General features: G+C 36.2%; 1 pseudogene; it reads right to left on the bottom strand.

The window, feature by feature from the left end:
* Nucleotides 1–747: 747 nt before the first annotated feature.
* LOC120779541 lies at nucleotides 748–2,686 on the bottom strand (annotated as a pseudogene).
* Nucleotides 2,687–9,720: the final 7,034 nt, after the last annotated feature.

The raw sequence follows: 9,720 nt of genomic DNA, 5'->3' as shown, positions 1-9,720 counted from the left end.
TAAAAAATCACCCGATATGAGGCACGTACGCATTTATATGCCATACGCATGCACTTAAGAATTAACAAACAAACATATTTACTTAAGATAACATATTGACCTAAGATATGCATTTAGGCAATTGAATACAAATGTGCAGGTGCACTTGAAAACAACCCCATACCATGTAGCATAAACAATACCGGAAATGAACCTTTATTACACTGATGATTGAAATGGGTATTTGTACATACATATTTATATTTACGACTGTATTTTTATGTGTTAGCGATAATGCACATAAATATTTAAAATATGATATCCGTTTCTATACAGATTTACAAAAATATCTCATTTACAATTGCAGCCGTTAAGAACTGTTCAGAAATCTGAACATACTGCCCACGTTGAAGTGTTTACACTTCAAAATAATTAAAGTATTTATATATCTTGGACATTATAATTACATTTTTCTTTACAAGATTGCCGCATCGAACTCGTAATAATTTTTCTAATATAAGCGATTTTTTATTACATACATTTTAAATGTTTAATATAATTTTCATATACTAGTATTAATAATTAATTTCGTAGGATATATCCTCCAAGCGGATATGAGTGCCTTAGTGCCTTGCTGAATTACAGATGCGTTGTAGGACTAGTGTTACGATGATTGCACCAGCAATTAATAGGATTAGGTTGTCAATCCTAATGTGCCGTAATGCACCATATGATGTCATTCTAAGTCCAAGTGTTTCGAATTTAATTTCAGAACTTTTGAGGTTGTATGCCCAATTTCTCCAGGTGTAGACTGGCGACCTCTTCATCGAGTATTTTCGGCAACAGAAACACGTTGTATTTGTCAGCCTTGGTCCACAATTCGATTTGTGCCACCACTTGATTTCTGAACGAGCTGAACATCTCAAGCTGGGATGACGGTGCACGAAGCCCAAATTTACCAAACGTCCTTTGGTCAACAAAATAATAACATTACCATTGGATAGTGTGTAACGATCGACTTGGAGTTTGTTATTAATCTTCTCCTTGGCACTGGCATTAAAACATGCGACGTCGATTTCACAATCGAAATTACCAATATTACAAACGATTGCATCGTCGGGCATGTGTTCAAAATGTGCGCCAGTAATAATGTCCTTGCAACCAGTTGTTGTAACGAAGATGGTAGCTTCTTTGTGTGCTTGCTCCATGGTGGTTACTTCAAAGCCTTCCATAGCCCCTTGCAAAGCAATGATAGAATCGATTTCGGTGACAATAACGATTCCGCCGAAACTACGCAGAGCTTATGCACAACTTTTGCCCATATCACATAACCAGAAACACAGCACACTTTGGCAGCAATCATCACATCGGTGGCCCGTTTTATACCATAAATTAGCGACCCGACACAACCATACAGATTTTAGAATTTACTTATGGTCACCGAGTCGTTGACGTTGATGGCTGGCGCACCGAGACGTCTCTCCTTCACCAATTTATATAAATTGTGTACATCGGTTGTATCGGGTGATTTTTTAAGAGCTTGATAACTTTTTTTAAAAAAAAAACGCATAAAATTTGCAAAATCTCATCGGTTCTTTATTTGAAACGTTAGCTTGGTTCATGACATTTACTTTTTGAAGATAATTTCATTTAAATGTTGACCGCGGCTGCGTCTTAGGTGGTCCATTCGGAAAGTCCAATTTTGGGCAACTTTTTCGAGCATTTCGGCCGGAATAGCCCGAATTTCTTCGGAAATGTTGTCTTCCAAAGCTGGAATAGTTGCTGGCTTATTTCTGTAGACTTTAGACTTGACGTAGCCCCACAAAAAATAGTCTAAAGGCGTTAAATCGCATGATATTGGTGGCCAACTTACGGGTCCATTTCTTGAGATGAATTGTTCTCCGAAGTTTTCCCTCAAAATGGCCATAGAATCGCGAGCTGTGTGGCATGTAGCGCCATCTTGTTGAAACCACATGTCAACCAAGTTCAGTTCTTCCATTTTTGGCAACAAAAAGTTTGTTAGCATCTTGGTTGACATGTGGTTTCAACAAGATGGCGCTACATGCCACACAGCTCGCGATTCTATGGCCATTTTGAGGGAAAACTTCGGAGAACAATTCATCTCAAGAAATGGACCCGTAAGTTGGCCACCAATATCATGCGATTTAACGCCTTTAGACTATTTTTTGTGGGGCTACGTCAAGTCTAAAGTCTACAGAAATAAGCCAGCAACTATTCCAGCTTTGGAAGACAACATTTCCGAAGAAATTCGGGCTATTCCGGCCGAAATGCTCGAAAAAGTTGCCCAAAATTGGACTTTCCGAATGGACCACCTAAGACGCAGCCGCGGTCAACATTTAAATGAAATTATCTTCAAAAAGTAAATGTCATGAACCAATCTAACGTTTCAAATGAAGAACCGATGAGATTTTGCAAATTTTATGCGTTTTTTTTTAAAAAAAAGTTATCAAGCTCTTAAAAAATCACCCGATAGTTTCTTCGTTCAAATCCTTGACGCCCTTCGGGTATTGTGGGAGCTTTTCCTGCACTGAATTGGGCAATTCACCACCATTCTCGAGAATCAAGTTCAAGAGCTGACCATCTGAGAACAGTATATTCACCTTAAGTATTCTTCATTCATCAGGTCAAACAAGGAGTAGTATAATGATCCTTTGAAGGGTAACACTGACCTAGTCTTCCTTTTCATCCTCCTCCCCGTGAACGCGATGATGTCGTGATGTCTGTTAAGTCATTGAGTTGCTGCTGAATCATTGAGTTCACTAAATTCTCTTTCGACCGAGTATTGATAAGTCGATGTGGCTTATATCCCACGTTGTCCAGGTCAACCCAACAGATCTTCTTTTTTGAGAAAATACTCCAGATCTTATTTTGTATCTAAACATTTACAACATGGTAAAACTATAAGTAAGCTTAACAAAGTAAGTATAAGATTTTTATTTTTCTTGTTTTTTAGTTCGTGTCGAGCGCATCTCTCTCTATTGGTTAATTACGTATTTTTCCTTTGGTAGGAAAAGGGTAAACAATGTGCATCGCTCTTTATGATGTGCCATTGCTTATCTTTACGTCTACATTTGCAATCTTGGCTTAAAATTAAGTTTTCAATTCGTACTCTCTTCCATTGCAATGGTGGAATATTTTGTTCTTTAAAAAGTACCAATGTACCAGTTTTAATATTTTCAAAAGAAACTTGGCGTTTATTTCTTTTTTGTGGTTTTTTATTTTTAAGTTTTCTATATAGAGAGATTAATCTTCCTTTTGCTTGTGAAGAAGAATCTCCTAAGTTTATATTGTCTTTTGCACATTGGACACAATCTTTTTTACTACAATGGTGTCTAAATTTGTTTGGAAATGATATGTTATAGATTTTAAATGAAGATTAACTCTTTCATTTGTATTTGTCTTGTTTTGACCAACACCTTCAATAGTCATAGATTCTCTCTTGGAAGGAAGTTTTAATTTATTTTTCAGTTCTCTGGTAATAAGCTGAACTTGAGACCCACTATCTAATAAAGCACGTGCCGTTACTATTCTTCCATCACGACCTTTTATACCAACAATTGCTGTGGTTAGCAGGACATGTTTAGTATCACTTTTTAATCTCCCATTTTTCGTATTTTTAATCACTGTGCTTTTTGCTTTAAACGATTTATCTTGGTGGAGCCATAAATGATGGTTTCCTTGACATGTGAGGCAACTTTCGCCTTAACATTCCTTTATATTGTACCCTGTTTTAAGACATTTGGTGCATAATTTGTTTTTAATTACTGCATTCCATTTGACCTGGGTAGAAAGAGCTTTAAATTTATAACAATAAAATATATTGTGTGAATTATTGCAACCCGTTATGCATTTAAATTCTGCATTTTGAAATTTTGGTGATGTTTTTGAAGCTTGTGCTGCTTCTAGTGCATTCCCTTCATGATTCAGAAACGACTGTAAAGAATTTAAGGTAGGTATTTCTTTAGGGTTTTTAAGGGAATTTTCATACCTAAGTCTTAAATTGTTGTCTAATTTTTGCACAAGCGTATAATTTAATAAAGCTTGTAACAAATTATCTGCGGACAAACTAAGGGTACACAATTTATGTAGGACAAAATAAATTTTGTTTGTATTTCGACAATTTGATGAAGGAAATTATAATTTTTTATATTATAAATTTTAACGTAAATGTTAATAAAAAATATATGTCGACGAGCGGGGCAGCGAGAATTCTAATACGACTTGCCGGCGATTTATTTTCCACTTATCGAGATCACAATGTAGAATCGCGGTAGAGTAGCGTAGGCAGTGTATATGCGAATTTAATATAAATGAATGTTTGTAACGAAGTGCTTAGAACGAATTGAGTCTCCTGTCCTGTTGTCCATCCTTTTTGTTGAGTGGGTACAGGTGTGGTGAGTTGTGTTGGTGTGGTGTGGTGATGTAAGTGGATGGTGCCATCGGATGTGGTGTATTATGCTTGATAGGGTGCGCCAGTTTTTCCCAGGTAGAGTTGGGGGATGCTTAACTCATTTAAACATACTGGGCCCCTAGACGAATATTTTGCCTAGTATTGCGTATGCGTTTTTATGTTTGCTTACTCAAAGTACAAATACATTTGCTTACTATTGGCGAAGTAGCTGAGGTTCCAGAATATAAGCTCTAAAAAGCGATTTTGGTTTTAATATAAATTTGTATTTTATGTAAGTAGTGTTGTTTGAGGTAGTAATTTCCTTTTGCGTGTTTTGACGACTTTTTATTATAGTAAAAAAATTTTTTTGCTTTTATTTATTTTACTAGCGGTTATATACAATTTCTTATTTTATCGGTTTGGTATACCGGTTGTTTATTGTTCGCCTTTCTTGTATTATCGGCAATTGTATGCATTTTATTTATTCTCGGCTTATGAAGGATAGTAACTCCACGCCTGGCTCAGGTATGGCCAGAATGGGTACTCCTTAGCACTGGAGTTAGAGGGATCTCGCGAGAGAGTGGCCGTGAATGGAGAACGGCTTTGACTCGTAGTAGAGAATTCTTCATAATTAATTAATGCTTTGTATAGCTGATTCCCATTAGTAAACAATGTGAGGAGCGCTTATGTAGATGCGAATATGATTCGACTTTTTGGATCATTTTATTATGAGTACTATTTATGTGCATATGCACTGATTTTGCAAGTAGTAGCCCGCCACCGCTCTAGGATTTGTTCAGAAGGGTTTTTTTCTCATTTTTGGCGAAAGCCATCCTGCGGGGCCGAAAGTTGCATGAGCTTTTAATATAGGGACCGTCAGAGGTAACTCTGATTTTGTTTTTTGTACCAATTTGTGGGGTATTAGAAAATTGTGGCTCTATTGGTTGTCGTACGACATACCGGCCATTATTTGATCGAGTAGTTGTGGCTTTAGAGAAGTGCTCACAATACTGATCTTTTATACTTTTGTTTGTTATTCGGGGAAGTTTCCCTATCTCTTGAAATTGTTAATTAAGGCATTGATTTGATTTTTTCTTGAGTTGGTGTGATGGTAACTAGTTCTGTAACTAGTCCACTTTGTGTTTGGCTGTGCAGCGTTTGAGTTTTTGTGCCTTTGAGCAACATGGTATCTCTTGGCAATTTTTACAGTTTTGGGTTTCGGGATTTACTTTTGCAATTAAACCCGTGGTTTTTTTAATATGCACCCTTTTTTGGTGTGATATGGGATATGTGCTATAATGAAGCATTGTATGGTGCCTTTTATGACAATATAAGCATTTAAATTTGCTTTTGCAATTTGTAAATGTATGCGCTTGTGACAGGCAATTTGTGCAAAGTCTTTTTGACCTGACAAAATTATTTCGTTCGCTAACTTTTAAGTTTTTAAACCTCTCGCAAGATTTAAGTTTATGACCTCTTTTACGATTGCGTTTTGTGAAAGTTTTTGTTTAAATTGTTTTTGTTACTAACTTGGGGCCTATTTAAGCTTCCATTTTGGTCGGGTTTGTTCTTAGTTTTGATTATTTTTTCTTCTAACCCTTCCGCAATTTCATATTTGGTGGTGAGAAAATCTTTCATTTGTTGCCACTTTGGGCACTTTTTTCGTGATGAGAGCGATTGCTCTCATAGAAGTAACGACTTTTCTGGTAATGCGGCGGGGTAAATGTTTACCAGAATTGGATCCCAGCTGTCTTTGGGAATATTTAGTGTCGATAGAATCGACAAACAATTTGAAACAGTGGATTCTAGTTTGATGAATTCTACACTTGTTCCTCTCTTAATTTTTGGCAAGTTCATTAGGGTCGTTACTTGCTTATCGACCAGTATTCTGTCGTTTTCATATCTAGCTTTTAGAGCTTCCCAAGCCAAATTGAAATTGTCGTCATTTAATGCGAACTGTTTGGCTATTATGCCTGCTTGACCTTTCGTTTTGTATCTGAGGTGATACAATTTTTGCGCTTGTGATAATTGAGGATGGTTTATGTACACGGCCGTAAACATGTCCCGGAAGGACGGCCATTCTTCATAACCTCCATAAAATGTTTCTGTGTCACATGCGGGCACTTCGACTTGGATGCCTGAACTTGCCTCGTGATATTGTTGCATTTGTGGCAGCTCTACTCTACTGTGGAGAGTAGGTGCAATAGCTTTTATTAGCTTTTATTGATCGGAGATCATAGCTTTCGTTTCTTCATACTGGTCTAAGCAGTTTTCAAATTTGGCGTAAGCAGAAGATTTAAAGTTTTCTGGTAGATCTGAATCGTCGGTATCTACAATTGCGTCATATGCAGCCTGGAGACGTGTCCAAAAATTTTCGATTGTTTGGCTTTTTATTTCTAGCGCAGATTCAGAATTCTCTTGAATCGGCGAAGAAGCAAATCGATTGCAATATTTTATTAGACAGTCACTCTCAGAAATGAATTTAGAGTATGATATGTTTTTCCCCCTTTTTTGTTTCGTAGCACCTTGCTTCGAGCGTGTAGCTTCTGCAGGTGTACATGGACTTTTTTCGTCAGAAATCATCTTTGGGACTTTTAGTAACTGACTTGGTTTTGAGTCTTTTGAGTCAGAGCTCATTTAAAAAAAAATGTGACGAAAAGAAAACAGAAATTTTCAATGAAAACTTGATTGGTATTATCAAGTTGTAGATGCAAAGTTTCGAAAAGAAGACTCTTTTGTAAGTAAGAGTTTCAAAGAAAATCGATAAACAGATTGTTTTTTTTTTATACTGAAATTATTGAATTTAATTTCAACACAGATTTCGTATATATCTATGTATGTTCAGACGAGAACTCTTTTACGTGAATAAGAGTTTTTGATTGAATTAGTAAACCAAAACGCTTTTAATTGGCGCGTATAATCGTGATTTTTTGTAATCGACAACTCTTTTTAAGGTAAATAAGAGTTGTTTTATTTTTGCTTCGAATTATGTAATTCAATAGTATTCAATTTAATTTTATTTAATTATTTGTTATTAATCAGCAAAAACAAAGAATTTTTTGAATATATTTGTATATGTACGTGTGTATATATATTTATGTATCTTTTATTTTGTTATGTGCAAATGAGAGCTCGTTTTAGAGATCACTGCACTTTGTACATATGCATGTATGTACAAATGTATTACGCTTTATTATGTTTTACACAATCCGGCTTGTTTTTGTTGACCAAAAATCAAGGGGTATTGTGGAATATGTGCCAATGTGGAATTTGAATATATTGTATACGCAATCCTGCTTCTTTTTGTTAATCAAAAACCAAGGGGTATTGCGGAATATATGCCAATGTGGACTTTGAAGTAATATGCGTATTTACATATGTGACGATACACGATTGTACAAATTTTCAATTATATTTTTATAATAAATTTTCCGCCGTTTAAAAACGTACAGATGCTGCGATCAGTATTAAATTGTTGACGGGTTAATTGAAAAACAAATTTTTATTTTGTTCAATTTGTACCCGGGGTATAAATTTACCATATGCGTTTCTGCGTATGTATGTATGTACGTATTTATGAAGCGACCGTATATACTCGTACATACCCTGCCAACCATGAGCGGGTAAAAAACCAGATAATCAGTGGGTAAGAAAGTGGGTAATCCATAGGGTAATCATGTGTACTTTAAGATAGACCGAGCGACAATTTTACCCAGTCACGTACGTATACATGTGATCATACATCTTTGTTGCGCTCATTCAGCAGTGTCATATAAAAAAGTATATCTGTCCTGCTCTAATATCCTCAATCGACGGCTGATGCAGGGTTGAATTTTCTCCTTTTAACCCTTATGTGAGCACCCAGTTTAAGCAACGTTAATGAGCACCCAGGGTACCCGGGTACCCATCGCTATAATAAAACACTTTCTAAGTTTGGAAGCGAACGAAATTATAAAAAAACAGTTTAATAATTCTTTTAAGAGAATATAACAAGTAATTTACCTGAGTTTGACTCTTGTCGCACATTTTATTTTTCTGGAAGAGGAATCGTGATAGCGAAATCTCGCGCTCTACGGGTGGGACATGGTCAGTTTTCACCTTTGCACGTCGACTTTGACAGGGAGAAGTGAACAGTTGATGAGGAATGTCGTGTAAAGCACGGAAAGTCGACTGCGTCGATGTGCATAAAGCGGCTTTGCGTTAGAATCGACATTATTAACTATTAATCGAACAATTTCGAATACTTTCTGGACTCAATCGAGCATTTATGAGAGATAATAATTGACAGTTCGAAATGGAAGATCATCTATCACCTCATCAATTCGGATGGTGAGCAAAATTTTGTCCAATGATATTACGACTTTCACCGTACGGGGAACATGATCAGTGAGTCAGAAGAGAGTGAAGCAAAAGACACAGCCGCAGGTGTATCGACTAGAGGGGAAGAAGCAGATATAGAAAATAGTGATGAACACATTGCAAAAAACCGAACTGCGTGATGTAAGAAACCGCCTGAAATTCGACAAACTGCTTCTCACAATATTTTGCGACAGAAAAGTGGCCCTGCTAGATCTACAGAAACATTGCAAGGAGATAAATTTAGGACTATAATCTCAGTTGAAATAATTGATTTTATTGTTCGCTATACTAACGAGAAAGCTCTAATCGTCTATAAAGATCCTAACGCGCAAAATCCTAATTCGAGTAGAGGGTGGCGTTCGATTACTGCATAAGAAATGTATCTGTTCATTGGGATTCTCATTTTCTCTGGCGCCAATAATACTATATGTGGAAGAGTAACTCGTATCCTCTTTATCTTTATCCAACACATGCCAAGCATGTACAGAAAATGATAAAGCTACTCCTATACGTGATTTGTGGAAAATGTTCAATGCAAATTTGGGTAAAGTTAAGTACGAAAAATTTTACTTATCGTAGGCACACAAAATTCACCCTGTACATTCCTTCGAAACTAGCAAAATATGGCATGAAAATTTGGTGGATTTGCGATACTGAAAACGCTGCCAAAGTTCGAGAAAAAAATTGAGGAAAGATAGTAATAAAAAAACTTGCAGCTCCGTTCAAAGGAAGTTTCCGAAATATAATAATGGAAACTTATTTTACGACTTTGCCTCTTCCTAAACACTTACTCCCATGGAAATTGACAAGCACTGGTACATTGGAGAAAACGATTTTACGAATTCATGTTATTAATTATTTAGTATCCCAAGTTATATAGTTAAAACATTTATCTATATTCAATCTCATTTACAGATGATTGCATTGTTTTTCATATAGTGGGTACCCGGGTACCCGGGTGCTCCTCATGA

The sequence above is a fragment of the Bactrocera tryoni genome, unplaced genomic scaffold, assembly GCF_016617805.1.
Source record: "Bactrocera tryoni isolate S06 unplaced genomic scaffold, CSIRO_BtryS06_freeze2 scaffold_11, whole genome shotgun sequence".
Lineage (NCBI taxonomy): Eukaryota > Metazoa > Arthropoda > Insecta > Diptera > Tephritidae > Bactrocera > Bactrocera tryoni.
This window is presented reverse-complemented; position numbering and strand designations above follow the sequence as displayed.